This window comes from Balaenoptera physalus (genome assembly GCF_965194825.1).
Source record: "Balaenoptera physalus genome assembly, chromosome: 4".
In the NCBI taxonomy this organism is placed as follows: domain Eukaryota; kingdom Metazoa; phylum Chordata; class Mammalia; order Artiodactyla; family Balaenopteridae; genus Balaenoptera; species Balaenoptera physalus.
In genome coordinates, this window is record NC_138891.1 from 130622489 (window position 1) to 130638075 (window position 15587).

At 40.9% G+C, this 15587-nt stretch overlaps 1 long non-coding RNA gene across 1 annotated transcript in view; it reads right to left on the minus strand.

Moving 5' to 3' along the window:
* Positions 1–15587, minus strand: part of LOC309660202 — a 35532-nt gene that overhangs the window by 2328 nt on the left and 17617 nt on the right. Inside the window, exon 1 of the long non-coding RNA XR_014263265.1 lies at positions 1–15587. This exon is cut by the window's right edge and continues 17617 nt beyond it. This is a non-coding gene — a long non-coding RNA (uncharacterized lncRNA).

Here is a 15587-nt window from a genome sequence, read left to right on the forward strand (position 1 = left end):
AACTTCTGAGTCCCTGAAGGAATGACGTTGACCCTGTGAGGGGCAACCCACACCTCTGCTGAGGCCTTAGCGCCTGTGGCTTAAAGATACCCACTCAGCCTTTTCAAAAGCCCAAGAAGGGCAGTTGGGACTCCACAGAAAGTCACATTTTATGAGTAAAATACCATAAGCCACAATGACCCTCCAGATTCAAAAGGCTCACGGGCTGGTTTAAAACCTCTCGCCCAGGCCACCTGTGCTACTGTGAAAACCCACTGGGCCTAGTCCAAGCCTCCAGGCAACACCGAAGTTAAAATTCCCTGGCTTCCACTGTGTACCATGGGGCCCCGAGGTTCCAGATCACATGTATACTTCACTACCAAATTCTGTTCTTCTGATTTTGATTTCTCAGTATCTCTAAACACTGCCCCCCCCTCCAACCCCCTGCCCTGCTCCTCTGAGTTTCCAGAGGAGCATTTCATATTCCCTTCCTGGGTTATGAGCAATTAGAGAAATAAAATGAAGGAATGGTGGGTGGAAAACCAAAATAAAACCTCAGTAAAGAGTAGTCGAAGGAGTAGCTTAGAGAGCCTGATGTGAACTCCAGAATGAGGCACGTTTATGTTATCAGTTTGTTTCCTGTTGGAGGGAATTAACGTTTCCCTACTCCTGGTTTCCGTGAAGAGAGATTTTCCTCTAAGCAGCACCACACCAACTATACTGCCTCTACTCTTATCAGCATGGCGGCAGGAATGAGTACAAGTGGTGCTACAGGTGTATCCCAAGAGGGAGAAGGGCCATGCCGAGTGGAGAACAGCCAGTTATTTTTCCCCAAATTCATCAATCAGCTCCCACCTCTCCAGGGACAGAGTGAGTAAAGAGGTTAAGGGAGGATCTTCCAGAAGCCAGAGCGTAGGAGGTTAAGGGGAAAATGTGGAGAGGAATTACATGGAGGCAGTGAGTCTGGGCTTTGGAAAGCTTACAAGAAGAGAAACAGCAAGGTATTCAAAAGAGAAGCAGGCTGCGATGAAGGTCATGAACTCACCCTCCCAGCCTCCCAGCCTCCTCAGCCTCCCACTCCGCCCCTAGTGGGAACATAGGTTCAGGTTTAAAAACAAAGTATTATATGGGGATATATGTATATGTATAGCTGATTCACTCTGTTATACAGCAGAAACTAACACACCATTGTAAAGCAGTTATACTCCAATAAAGATGTTAAAAAATTAAAAAATAAAAACAAAGTATTACCTTGTGCTTACGCCCAAACACTTCTTTTTCCTCTCCTTCACTGCTGTTACTTGCACAGTTCTAGAAGTTTAAAAGAAAAGAGAATGGAAAAGATTTTAAAAATTGATGATCGCATATTTCTTTTTCATTTAAAAATAACTGTCTTTTCAGCAGACACTGTTTCCTTCTCCCCGCTTAGTTTACATTTACTCACTGTCCAGAAAGCCAGCTGTTTTCTAAACAGTTAATTTCCTTCTTTCAGGAGACTAGACCTAAATAATTTTCTAGATACCATCTTGTTAAGCAGGTTTCTGGTGTGATATTAATCTCTTGCAAGGAAATCCTGTGAATAATACCCAGAGCACTATTAGATATGGAAATATCCACTATAATTTAATCTTCCTAAAGTAATACCTCTTTGATCCATCTCAGAAACTTAGAGTCTTTTTGCTTTGGACTATTAATTTCAAAGAATTTTCCTCTGTGAAATAGGTATACTCTGTTTTGCTTGCTTTGATTTAAATGGTAACCTCAAATGAACAGGACCACTACGAGTACCTTTAAAATAAATTTTTCTTAAAAAAAAATAACTTTAAACACCGTGTTTTGGGCTTGTCAGAGATTTTTATCTGTGTTTTTAGAAGACCTCACCTACTGTGCTCAACACCTGATATTTGAGGTGTCTGTTGTGGGAAATTGTGGAAAATTTAACCGGCCAAGAAGTCTTCCTTCCATACCTCCTAGAAATCTGGGTATCTGCTCAGACAGCCCTGTTTCAGCCAACCAGATAAATGAGTGACCTCTGGGAGGGAAGCTTGATGTGGAATCAAGGATGGGGTTTGAAACTTACAAGAATGAGGAGTGGAGCACATATAAGTTAAGGAGATCAAACTGCTAAGATAAGCAAGAGAATTTGGCTAGTCCAAGCACTTCATAGACTGGCCTTGTGTTCACTAGGGTCTGGGAGAGCCGACAGCTGCAAACATACTTTAAATAGGCTAAAAAATGAAGTATGCACTTAAGGACTAAAGGAATTGCACAAGTTTAGGCAATGACTCAGGCACAAATCCAGGCCTTTTCAGAAAGAGGACAATGGGGACAAATAGAAAGATTATGGACCTGGAGTTAAGGCACATAGTTTTGAAGCCTGGTTTTGACACTTCATCACTGCACAGCCATAGGAAATTGCGCTTAATTTCTCCCATAGTTTCCTTATCTGTGCGTCTTCTGGCCCTTGAGATCAAAGTCAGATTGACTCCAGCTCATTCACACCCTATGGAAGTCCTAATCAGCTATTCAACACATATTTATTAAATGCTCTCCCTAAATTGGGAAGGAGGGGTGGATTTCTGGAGAGTGAGTGTGGGTATTTGTGGTTGAATTGGCTTAGAGCCTCATGGTCACCCTGTCTTAGGCACCTGCTTCCATCCAAATAGTTCAGCTTATCTTTTCTTGTGCTGCATTTTACATATTGTTGATGGAGCCATTAAACTCAATAACTTCCTTTAATTTCACCCAAATGAATACATAAGCAGGTAAGTAAAGTAAGTAAGCAAACAAACAAATAAAATACCTCTTGGCTAGGGGATTAAGAGGTACAAACTATTATGTATCAAATAAGCTACAAGGATATATTGTACAATACAGGGACTATAGCCAATATTTTATAACTGTAAATGGAGTATAACCTTTAAAAATTGTGAATCACTCTATTGTACACCTGTAGCATATAATATTGCACACCAACTATACTTCAATAAAAAAATTACCTCTAGCACTAGACTTGTATGGGTAGCGTAGGCTTTATTGAAAATGTGGGAAATATATTTATTTCACAACAATACAGACAGCTTCAATGTGAACGCTGTGAGATAGCTCTGTCTTGAGGTCTTCCCCACCACTGGGGGATTTTCACAGCCTGCCCAGCCTCATGTTGGGTCTCAGCCTCATGCCACCCCTGGCTCCCCTCTCTTTCCTTCCCCTCCTGATTGCCCTGGGGAGCCCCCATTCAGCTCTCTCCAGTCTCAGCCTCTGAGGATGGCTTTGGACCATCTCCACTTACAAAGCCACACAAGGGCTCAGCAGAACAGAGGGCATTTTGTGGAGCAGTCTCGTCTAGAAGGCAGCTCATTCATTCATTCGACAAAAACCTAGTAAGCTCCAGGAGGAACGACTGAACACTGTTCTGGGCTCCAGGGATCCATTAGAGAAAGAGATGAAAGCCTCTGTCCTCACTGAGTTTACATTCTAGTCCAGATAAATGGACAGTAAACAGCATTATAAAGCACAGAGTGTATTAGATGATGAAAAGGGGCCTGAGAAAAATAAGCACAGAAGGAAGAGCGGGGTGGCAGATGTGCACAGGGTGACGACGGAAAGTCATCCGAGAAGATGACATTTGAAAAAAGAACTGAAGGGCATTAAGTGAGTTTTAGTTGGTTATACATTGAAGATTATTTGTGGCTTAAGTTATAAAGAAAAAATAGAGAAAATACCAATCTAGTATGGCTATAGTAAAAATCCAATGAAACAATGTATGGAATAATTCCTTTCAGAAGGCCAGTTAGTACGTAGCTAGCATGTAATAAGTTTCAGTCTTCTTATTATATAGACTGGTGCCCTCCAATACAGTACCTGCTAGCCACAAGGGGCTATTTTAACTTACATTAATTCAAATTAAGTAGTATTAAAAATTCAATTTCTCAGTCTCACTAATCACATTTCAAATTCTCAATAGCCACATGTGGCTGGTGGCTGACGTTTTGCACAGTGCGGACGTGGCACATTTCTATCATTGTAGAAAGCTCTATGGCGAAGTGCTAAAGAGACTATCTAACGTTGATAAATCAAAGAAAATACAGTTTTATATATAACAGGAGTGTCATGAGACTCTGCTGTCTTAGAATTTCAGCTCAAGCCTCATAGCTGAGGACAGTGGGAGACAAGTGCTCCCACATATTAAAGAGAGATATTAGCATAGACACATTTGTGCAGGGCTTACTAGTGGAGGCCAAATGAGGCTTTTGGCCAAACAATCTCTGATCTCCAGCCTGGATAAGAGAAGCCTCAGGGTTCACTGAGAGACTAGATTCTTTCCAGTGAATTCATCAGAGTAGAGAGTGCTGTGGAGTGTGGAAGGGGAGCTTCTGATCCTACAAGTCAAGTGAAGGGGCTGCCAGGAGAACCTCACACAGAGATATGGTGTCTGGTGGAAGGGGAGTCTGACATCCACTCCCGGCTGGATGTGTCTGAGCTGCAGAAACTTGTGTGACCCCCCCTTGGCTGCTCTCAGAGGCAAGTAGGAAAGGGTTCTTGGGTGAACCTCGTTTGTGTTCTTGAGAATTTGAGGGGGTCTGTGTGAACGGAGAGGTAGCTGCTCCCCAGTGGAGAGGTCTAATGATGGGGAGGCTGGCTGAGTTGCCTGTGAGAATGGGCTGGGGAGAGATAGCAGAACAGCCTGCCCCGCTGCTTGTGGCCACCACAAGCAGAGGAGCCCACATTTGTGCCGAGTATGTGCCACAGTGGGTAGGTGGGCTAAAGCCACGTAAGGACCTGCCTTCATAACAAGGGGCAAAGTCTTTGTGTGGTGAAGGCAGGCGTCTGGGTGCAGCAGTAGCTGTCAGATGTCAGTTGGAAGGTGCCTCACCCATGTCGCTGTGGAAGATCTCTGAGGCAACCACAGAGATGCCTCCCAAGGGAAGGCTGACATCTGGTTGCCTGCCTTGAAAGGGATCAACAGTAAAGAGAAAATTAAATCAGGGGCCAATGAGGAGGAAGCAGAGCCAGGGAGTGAAAGAGCAGACCACATGACCAGTCCCTGGGGCGGGTCCCAGAGCCATGAGACCAAGCAGGTGAGGTTAATGCAATTCACAAACAGGACGAGCAGGGCTGTGGGCCAGAGGCACTCAGCTTGTCCAAAAAGCGACAGGTGCTACTCAGCTTCTACCATTTGTTGCAGTGCAGGTCCGGTGTTACCAGATCTTCAGGTTTTCAAAAGAAGCCAGACTGCTGGATTTTTGTGTGCAACTATGCGATTTTCAAAATACAGTACATATTTTGAACAGATTCTGTTCTGGGTTTTTGAACACCTGAAAATAAAACTATTCTTTTAGTCAAAAGCAATGGTAAAGTTTTGAGATTTGCCCGAGCTACCACCAGAGGGTAGGGAAGAGACATCACAGAATATCAGAAGCGATGGAAGAAAAACCAAACCATTATGGGATTTGGCCCATTTAATACACTAGGTATGTACAATATATAACTGAAAGGTTTAGTTTCGATTTCAAGGTCCAGTATATACTGTTGCACAGAGGCATTTGCTAGTAAATGTGCAGATTGTTTTTCTCTCTTCCCTAATTATAGTCTTGTGGTCTGACTTTTTTTTTTCTTAATTTATTTATTTTTGGCTGTGTTGGGTCTTTGCTGTGCGTGGGCTTTCTCTAGTTGCGGTGAGCGGGGGCTACTCTTCCTTGTGGTGTGCGGGCTTCTCATTGCGGTGGCTTCTCTTGTTGTGGAACACAGGCTCTAGGCACGCAGGCTTCAGTAGTTGTGGCACACGGGCTCTAGAGCACAGGTTCGGTAGTTGTGGCACACGGGCTTAATTGCTCCGAGGCATGTGGGATCTTCCCAGACCGGGGCTCGAACCCGTGTCCCCTGCATTGGCAGGTGGATTCTTAGTCACTGCGCCACCAGGGAAGCCCTTGTGGTCTGACTTTTCTCTCCATCTCACTCTCGTGAAACTGGTTTCTCAGATTCACACTACAATGATCTGTTCTTCCCTGTTCTTCAAGGTCTCCACCATTGAACAGGGACTCTGAGAGTATCGTGGGGATGGCCACAGATTCTTTGACACTCCTCCATTGAAAAGTGTGATCTATGTTATGTCCTCTCTTCTTGAATCTGGGTGGACTTGTGACTGCATTCACCACCAATAGAACAACACTGTAGAACTCTTTCTCTGAGATTTCTGAACCTAGGTCTCAAAAGGCCTTGTGGCTGTTTTTTGTTTGTTTGTTTGGTTTTGGTTTTTTGCTTGTTTGTTTTTTACCAGAATATTTGCTTTTTGGAACCCTTGCTTTTGGAGGCCCAAGTCGCACGGAAAGGCCCTGTGTAGGCACGCCCATTGACGGTACCAACTGAGCCCAGCCCTCAAGTCATCCCAGGCTCGGTGCCAGATATGTGAGTAAAGAAGCCTCCAGATGATCCTAATCCCCAGTCATTCAAGCCATGTCCAGCTGTCTGAGTCTCCCCAGCTGAGGTCTCAGATATCAAGGAATAGAGACAAACCATCTTGGTCCATGACTCACAGATTCCATGAGCATAAAGAAAAATTATAGTTATGCCATGAAGTTTTGCGGGTGGTTACATAGCAATAGATAACTGGAATGGTAGAACATCTGGACTCTAGACTCCAGCTGCCCTCCTGACCTCTCCACTTGGATATCTAATCATCATCTCAAACTTAACATAACCAAGATAGACTTTTGAATACATACTCTTTTGTGACCGGCATCCTGCTCCCCTTTCAGTCATTTCCACCTCAGTAAATTATCCCATTTGCTTGAGGCAAAATCCTTAGAACCATCCTTCTTTTCTCCTTTTACTTCATTTCTCATATCCAATCCACCAGCAATACCTGTTGGTTCTCCCACAAAACGTAGCTTTAATCTGATTGAGTGGTCTTCTTACCTGATGTCAACAATCTCACCTGAGCCATTCCCATCTCTCCACTGAGCCACTGAGCACTGAGATGCCTTCTAACTGGTCTCCTAGTTTCCCTCTTGTTCCTTTACATTCCATTCTACACAAAAGAAAGAGAGTGGCTTTTATGACATGTGAGCAGGTCATGTCTCTCCTCTGCTCAAAATGCTTCAGTGGTTTCCCTTTAAAAAAAAAAAATATATATATATATATATATATATATATATATATAAAACTCTCTACCATGGTCTTGCATCCTTTCTATCCTACTGATTACCTTTCATATCACTCCCCTCTCTTGTCATTACCTTTCAGTGAGAGGTCCTCTCTCTGTTTTTTCAACTTGCCAAAGTTTTCCTCCTTCTCCTCTGCAGCATCTGAAAGGAGCTGGCCAAGAACTGGTGTAAGTATCCTTAGCTGACCACCCACCTCCAGCCTAAAAAGGTGGTTCAGAAGACTGACAGGAATTTGTTGGAGAAGATAGAGAATTTCTTTAGAAAATGTTATTATTGTGTTGGGAATCTCTTTTAGTGAGAGGGGCTATGAGGGACCCCCTAGGTAAACCTTGACATAAGTCACCTGGAGTTTGGGGGATGCAAAGGACTGGTACCTGACTCATGAAAACAAAAAACAAAAATAACCTTGGGGTGAGAGATGGATGGAACACCTGTGGCAGCAGACTAGAGGGCTGCATTTGGGAAGAAGTGGGATTTGCTTTGGTATGGGTCAGAGTTGTAGGGTTCTAGCCGCTAGATGTGGAATCCAAGGGAGGGCTATTTGTCTGGGGTCATTTCCAAAGGGATCCTATGCAAGAGGGCTTCTGCCAGGTGGTGAGGCAGCTTTAAAAGGAAGAAACTGAGATTTACCCTCAGGTACAGGAGCTGATGAGGGATTGCAAGTAGCCAACCAACAGACGTCTGAAAGATGAGCAGGAAGTTGGGTAAAAAGGGTTGGGGAGGAGTGTCCTGAGTCTAGATGATTGCACGTGCAAAAGCTGAGGGATGAGAGAGGGCCTGATTTATTTGTAGACCTGAAGTGTGTCTAGCATGATTGAATGCTCTGTGTGTGTGGTCAGGGTGATGATGACTGCAGGTTGGAGGAGTGGCATGAGATGGAGATGGGTGAGAAGAGTCCAGCCCTCCTTAGGTATATTATGGGATTTGGAATTTATCTTAAAGACAATGGGAACCTTCTGAAAGATGTGATATGATCAGTCTTGTGTTTTAAGAAGTTTGCTTTGGCTGTAGCGAAGAGAGTAGATGGTGGAGTCAAAGAGTGGAATTGGGGAGCTAAATAAAAGACCATGGCTGTAGTCAGACAAGGGATCATGGTGGGCTGGACTAAGGACGTGCTAGTGGGAAAACAAGACAGTAGCCAGATTCATGAAACAGGTAGGAAAAAGGTACTGACTTGAGGTGGGGAGAAGGATTGGTAAAAAAAAGGGCAGAAGAATCATGGACTATTCCCAGATTTCTTTCTTGAATAACAGAGTAGAAGACGTTGCTATTCAATGAGGTGGTGAACACAAGATCAAAGCAGGTTTGAGGAACAGATGCTGACTTCTGTGATGAATGTACAGCATGTGAGGCACAACGTGTGCTTCTGTGTGGAGAGGTCGATTTGGTACTTGATATATAAGACTTGTGCCCAGGAGGAAGATTTGCACCCAAGCTTTACATTTATGCATTAACATATGATCTACTTTTGAAGCCATGTGAGTGGAGTGTGTACAGTGAGCAGAGAAGATAGTCCTGGACAGACCCCAAAGGAATAATGATGTTTAAAAAGAAGAATCTACCAAGGGGACAAGAAGGAACACCAGAGGAGAAGGAAAATCGAAAGACAAGAATAACATGGAAGAGTGGTGTTGGGAAGGAGATGCACTCCTTCTGTCAGATAAGGACCGAACATCTCCACTGGTGATGAGGTGCTCAGGGTGAGTCTGACCATGACCAAGTCTAGGGAGACTAGGTGACCTGGTAAGTGAGAGGTGGAAAAGCAAAAACAGCTTGTGTAGAGAATGCTTGTTCTGCCATGGCCAACAAACCTGTGAAAACATCTTCCAACTCAACTAATAACACGGGAAGTTGAAATAAAACTATAGTCTTACAGCCAAAGATTTAAATGACTGCCAATCAAAGCTGAATGTCAACAAGTAAGTGAAGAAATGAACACTACCAGTTGAGAGGTAAATTGGTACAAACTTCCTAGTGGTGTTTTGATAACATCTAAAGATTTATTCACAACATTTTTCAAGATGTTATGGTCTAGTTAGAAACACTTGGCTAAAAATGTACTTGATGGTGGTATCATGGTAGGATGCCAAAGGGCTTAGCATAGGGGACTCCCTGTATATTACAATGAGTTCACTTTTTAAATTCATTTTTCTTATTGTAAAATATACATAACATTTACCATTTTAACCATTTTCAGGTGTACAACTCGGTGGCATTAAGTACATTTACAATGTTGTATAACCGTTATCACTATCCATTTCCAGAATTTTTCATCATCCAAACTAAAACCCTCTTCTCATTAAACAGTAACTCCCCAATCTCCCCTCCTCCCAGGCCCTGGTAACCATCATTCTACTTTCTGTCTATGAATCTGACTACTTTCTGTCTATGAATTTGACTACCTACTCTAGGTACCTCATATAAGTGGAATCATGTAATTGTCCTTTTGTATCTGGCTTATTTCACTTAGCATAAAGTTTTCAAGGTTCATCCATGCTGTAGCATGTCTCAGAACTTCATTCCTTTTTTAAGACTGAATAATATTCCACTGTATGTATATATTACATTTTGTTTATCCATTCATTTGTTTCAGTGAAGGAGTTTTTCCTTTCCTTCCTTCCTTCTTTCCTTCCTTCCTTCCTCTCTCTCTCTTTCTTTCTTTCTTTCTCTCTTCCTTGTTTCCTTCCTCCCTCTTTCCTTCCTTCCTTCTCCCTTCCTTCCTTCCTTCCTTCCTTCTCCTTCTTTTCTCTCTTTCTCTCTTTCTTTCTTTCTTTCTTTCTTTCTTTCTTTCTTTCTTTCTTTCTTTCTTTCTTTCTTTCTTTCTTTCTTTCTTTCTTTCTTTCTTTTCTTTCTTTCCTTCCTTCTCCTTCCAGTTTCATTGAGATATAATTGACATAGAGCACCGTGTAAGTTTAAGGTACACAGCATAATGACCTGACCCACATACACCATGGGATGATCACCACAATAAGTCGAGCGAACATCCATCATCTCATAGAGATAGAAAATAAAAGAAAAAGAAAAAAATTTCCTTGTGATGAGAAATTTTAGAATTTACTTTCTTAAAAACTTTCATATATAACATACAGCAGTGTTAATTACATTTATCATGATGTACGTTACATACCTAGTACTTATTTATCTTATAACTGGAAATTTATACCTTTGACTACCTTCATTCAATTCCCCCACCCCCAGCCCCCTGCCTCTGGTAACCACAAATCTGATCTCTTTTTCTACGAGTTTGTTTGTTTTTGAAGTATAATTGACCTACAACACTACACAGTTCCTGGTGTACAGCAGTGATTCAATACTCCCCTACACTACAAAATGATCACCATGAAAAGTCTAGTTACCATCTGTCATCACACAAAGGTATTACATTATTATTGATTGTATTTCCCACACTGTACATTTCATACTCATGACATTTATTTTGTAGCTGGAAGTGTGCACCTCTTAATCTCCCTCACCTATTTCTCTCCTATTTCAATAGGGTTTTAAAATAAGGGTGGTTCTAGTATTAATTACTTAAAAAATTATGATATATTTACTGTTACAAGTATAGATAACAAAACAAAAACATCAGTATGTCTTTCCTAGGGAATTATAAATAAAATCCAAATTAATATAGTTTTTAGGGGGGGATGTGGGATGCAGATGAGTAAATTTAATGAATATACAGAGTGAGTTATTGGGTGTAAAATAAGGAGAAAAGCAGTTATGTGTGTTTCTCCATTGACTTCTGTATTGCTATGTATTCTTATCCACTAACTCCTGCATCCTTTCAGGAGAGGGGATTTGTGTCCACTTTTAGGCACTGCAACTGCTGCAAACATAGACAAGTCTCTGTAGGAAGACTCCTGTATGGATGTGCTTCTCCATCCCATAGACTCATGACATTGGAAGGAGGAAGACAGCTGAATGACTCCAGGAAACCACCACGATGTTTGTAAGACTGGGCTTTCCATTTTGGGGGAATGAGGGAGTGTGGGTGTAGTTTTAGGGAGCTGATGGAATGTCTACTAACTGCATCATCACAGGAGAAAGCAACTGGAATATGGGCTAGTTGGTTTGGTAGAGGAATTAGCTAAAATTTCTAGGCATTTCTTTATGTAGGAGCTGAGTAAGTTGAATATTTTGAGCCCAAGTTACAGAAAAACCACCTATTACAGAAAAATTGGGTGGTGTATACATATACCATAACTTTGTTTTGAATTAAGATTCTGAATTTAGCTTTTCGCCAGAAACTCCAAGATAACTAGAAACTTCAAAAAGAAATACTGCAGTCCTTTGGTTTGAAGGAGTTAGGTCATGGGATCTTAAAAAACAGTTTCTTTCTTATTGTTCTGCTTGTTACTTTTTTCATTCTACATTATGTATATATATATATATATATATATATATTAATTAATTAATTAATTTGTTTATTTATTTTTGGCTGCGTTGGGTCTTCGTTGCTGCGTGCAGGCTTTTCTCTAGTTGTGGCGAGCGGGGGCTACTCTTCATCGCAGTGCACGGGCTTCTCATTGTGGTGGCTTCTCTTGTTGCAGAGCACGGGCTCTAGGCATGCGGGCTTCAGTAGTTGTGATGCTTGGGCTCAGTAGTTGTGGCTCACGGGCTCTAGAGCGCAGGCTCAGAAGTTGTGGCGCACGGGCTTGGTTGCTCCGCGGCATGTGGGATCTTCCTGGATCAGGGATCGAACCCGTGTCCCCTGCATTGGCAGGCGGGTTCTTGACCACTATGCCACCGGGGAAGTCCCTACAGTATATTTTAAAGATATATACATATTACATAGAGAGATCTAATTTAAACAACTACTTCATAATATTACATTGTATTTTGTATTTAAATTATGCGGTTGTGTGGATGGATATATAAATTGTGTCCAGTTTTTTCTCTATTTTAAACAATGCCACAGTGAACACCTAAAAAACCAACCAAGCAACCAAACAAAAAAAAAACAGTTTCTTTTATGAGAAAGCTGTGTCCTCTTATTGAGGCTCTATTAGAGAAATTGCTTTTCAGTAGTAAGGAAGATTTTAGAAGTAGGAAGAATTAACTACAACTAGTTATACTAACTTAGAATGGATTTTGTTTCCTCCTTTAATTTTTTTTGCTTGTAAGAGAAAATTTGAGGCCTACTTCTGACTACATAGAACTGTAGAGAGCAATGTGCTTTTAATATAATTTCTGTTAAATAATTTATTCTCCAATTCCTTGTTAGCTTTTACAGGAATTTATTACATATAATAGTTCAATAAGGTGTCTGGCTAGATATGAGATATATAAAACGAGAAGGTTTTCTATTTATCTCCAATAACTGGCTAGAAAATATTCTGATAAAAAGGATTTCCAATACATAATGATAAAAGCAAAATAGGTATTTCTAGAAATAAAATTCTGGTGAGAAATGACTGGAACTTACTCAAAATAAATTGAAAACCTGTTTTTGAGAGTTGTAAAGGAAAATTTAAATAAATGGAGCACTGTACCACATTCCTGATTGGGAAGAAGTGTGTATTAGTCAGCTTGGGCTACCATAACAAAAGACCACAGAGTAGGTGGTTTACATAACAGAAATTTATTTTCTCAAAGTTCTGAAGGCTTGGGAAAGCAGTTTGCGATCTAATAGACTTTAGCCATAAACTAATCCTACAAATTCCTCCATGTACCAAGTAGTTCATCAAAGCATTATTTAGCCTAGTAAATAGTAGTGAATAAACCTTCAGAAATGGAAAAAAAGTGAATCCCTGTACATCTACTCAAAGCTAAGTTTATTGAGGGTTTATTCTGTGCCAGACACTACATTCAGCTCTTTTCATGATTTTTTCACTTAATCTTCACAATAACTTTAAAAGGTAGATATTATCCTCTTTTAGGAGTTTTACTAAGCTAATAAACTGTTTATAATAAACATAGAATAACATGAAAAGTGCTTGTGACATACTAAACATAAAAGCAAGACACATGTATCGAGAATGATTATAACCATGCATATGAAATACGAATAGAAAAATAATGTGAATAGAAAAATAATGAATAGAATAGAAAATAATGAAAAGAAGTCCGTGAAAGGTGAACACATTCTTATTTATTCCAATTTGCGTTCATGGGTATACATGAATCTTGAGACAATAACTACCACCACAACTATAAAACTATCAAACATGATTTTAAAAACAAAAACCAGAAAGAGAAAAATTTAAGGGTAGGTCAGCCAGAAGTGTAAAAAAGTCAGGAAGTTATATTTCACTCAGCTAAAAGCTGAGCTCTTGATGGTGGTCCCCAAGGCCTGCTGTGATGGGCTCCCTCCCCTCCTCTCTGGCTTCATCTCCCAGCTCTCCTCCTCTTTTGTGTCCCCAGCTCCACAGGCCTCTTCTTTCTCAGCACACCAGACACTGTCACTCCATGGGGCCTTGGTCCAAGGGGTCCCTCTTCCCAGAATGCTCTTCTTGCAGCTACCTCTAACACCTTTCCAGGTGACACTTACCCAGTGTCACCTTCTCAGTGAGGTTCCTCTAGTTAAGATTGCACCCTACCCCCATCTTACCATCCCACCTCCAACCTCTGTATCTTGTCCTTCATTTTCTCTTTCCATATCACCTGTCACCTTCCAACATACTAGAGAATTGGCTTATTTCTTTTGCTTCGTGTTTATTACCTGTCTCACTCTACTAGAATGTAAGCATCTCAAGGGCAGGAGATTTACACACAAATCCTCGTCCACGTTGCATCTCAAATATCCAGGACAATGCCTGGAATCCAAAAATGTTTGCTGAGTGTTGCCAAAGGTGCTGTCCTGGAGTAGAGAAAAGGCCTGAAGAGCGAAAAAAAGAAAGATCCCAAGGTGAGTTCTGGGAAATACAAGCAGTGGCCCACTTGGAAAGTGATTATAGTAGATCTTACACTGTTTGACTTATCAGTACTGTTGATCTTATGACACCAGCCCCACCAAGAATAATTGGGTTAAGACTTTGCAGTTGTGACATTTATGGCTTACTTCATCTAGGTTTTATTTTGCTTGCAAATAAGTCAATGTCTTACAATGATTTTAACATGGGGAAAGGTCCACAGTAGTATACTTTCGAACGTATTTTGTTCTAGCCTTGTTTTATTCATACTCTGACTCTTTTCAATAGTTGTGGCTTTGTCAGAACTCTCTGCACCTTATCCTTTTTTCTTTCCAGCCATAGGTGGCAGCACACCACTGCCTACAATCAAATAAACGGGTTGCGTTTGTAAGTCAGAGCTGTTGGTCAGGAAAGAGCAGCTAATGAATAATCAGTCCAAGCTGAATGGCAAATTAATGTCTTCATTAAGTGAACTAACCGGCTTCCTTTATAAACAAGGTCAGAATATTTATAACCCAGTGCATTTCATAAAGCAAAATCCATCTACACTGATGTGACTTCACTAAGGTACCCATGATTTATCTGCATGGAGCATATGCAAAACCTCACTTGGAAAACCATCTTTAATAAGGACTGGTACCATTCTGATGTAATCATTAATAAAAGGCACCCTTGCTATGCAGCCTCATTTTTCTCACACAAGGTAAATGAAAAAGTGAATACCTTAAACAGGAGCCACTATTATAGGATGATATTGGGTGGCCTGTTCCAAATTGAGTTCTTAGTAATAAAAAATAAAGTGCGATCCTTATTGATCAAATATATCTTTTGTCACTTAGGTTAGACAAAAACTTATTTCACATTTAGAGTATGCTGTACAGGTATAAAGTTTGATGTTTACCGTCTACTGTATGTCATATTTCAAGTGATTCAAATGCTTAATTTTGCCATCATTGTCAGAGAACTATGTGAGAAGTTCAGAAAATCTTCTCACAAGGTGATCAGGTGTCAGGGACCTGGTGAATTTCTCTTTCTAGAACAGTGCTGTACAATAGAAATATAAGGCAAGCCACAAATATAAGCTGTATGTGTAATGGTAAATTTTCTAGAAGCCACATTGAAAAATGTAAGAAGAGAGGAAATTAATCTTAATTCTGTATTTTAGTTTCTTTAACCCAATATATCAAAAGTATTTAGCGGGGTAATCAATATAAAGATAATTGAGGTATCCTGCATTCTTTTTTTCACTCTAAGTGTTTGAACTCTGGTGTCTATTCTACACTCATAGCTCACCTCTGTTCAGACTAGCCACATGTCAAGTGCTCGATATCCACGTGTGGCCAGTGGGCACCGTGATATCCAGCTCAGCTCTAAAGACTTAGTACCTGTTATGGATTGAATTGTGTCCCCTCAAAATTCAGATGTTGAAGACCTAACCCCCAGTACCTCAGGAGGTGACCTTATTTGGAGATGAGATCTTTACAGAGATGATCAAGTTAAAATGAGACCATTAGGATGTGTCCTAATCCAATATGACTGACGTCCTTATAAAATGGGGAAATTTGGAGACAGACTCAGGGAGAGTGCC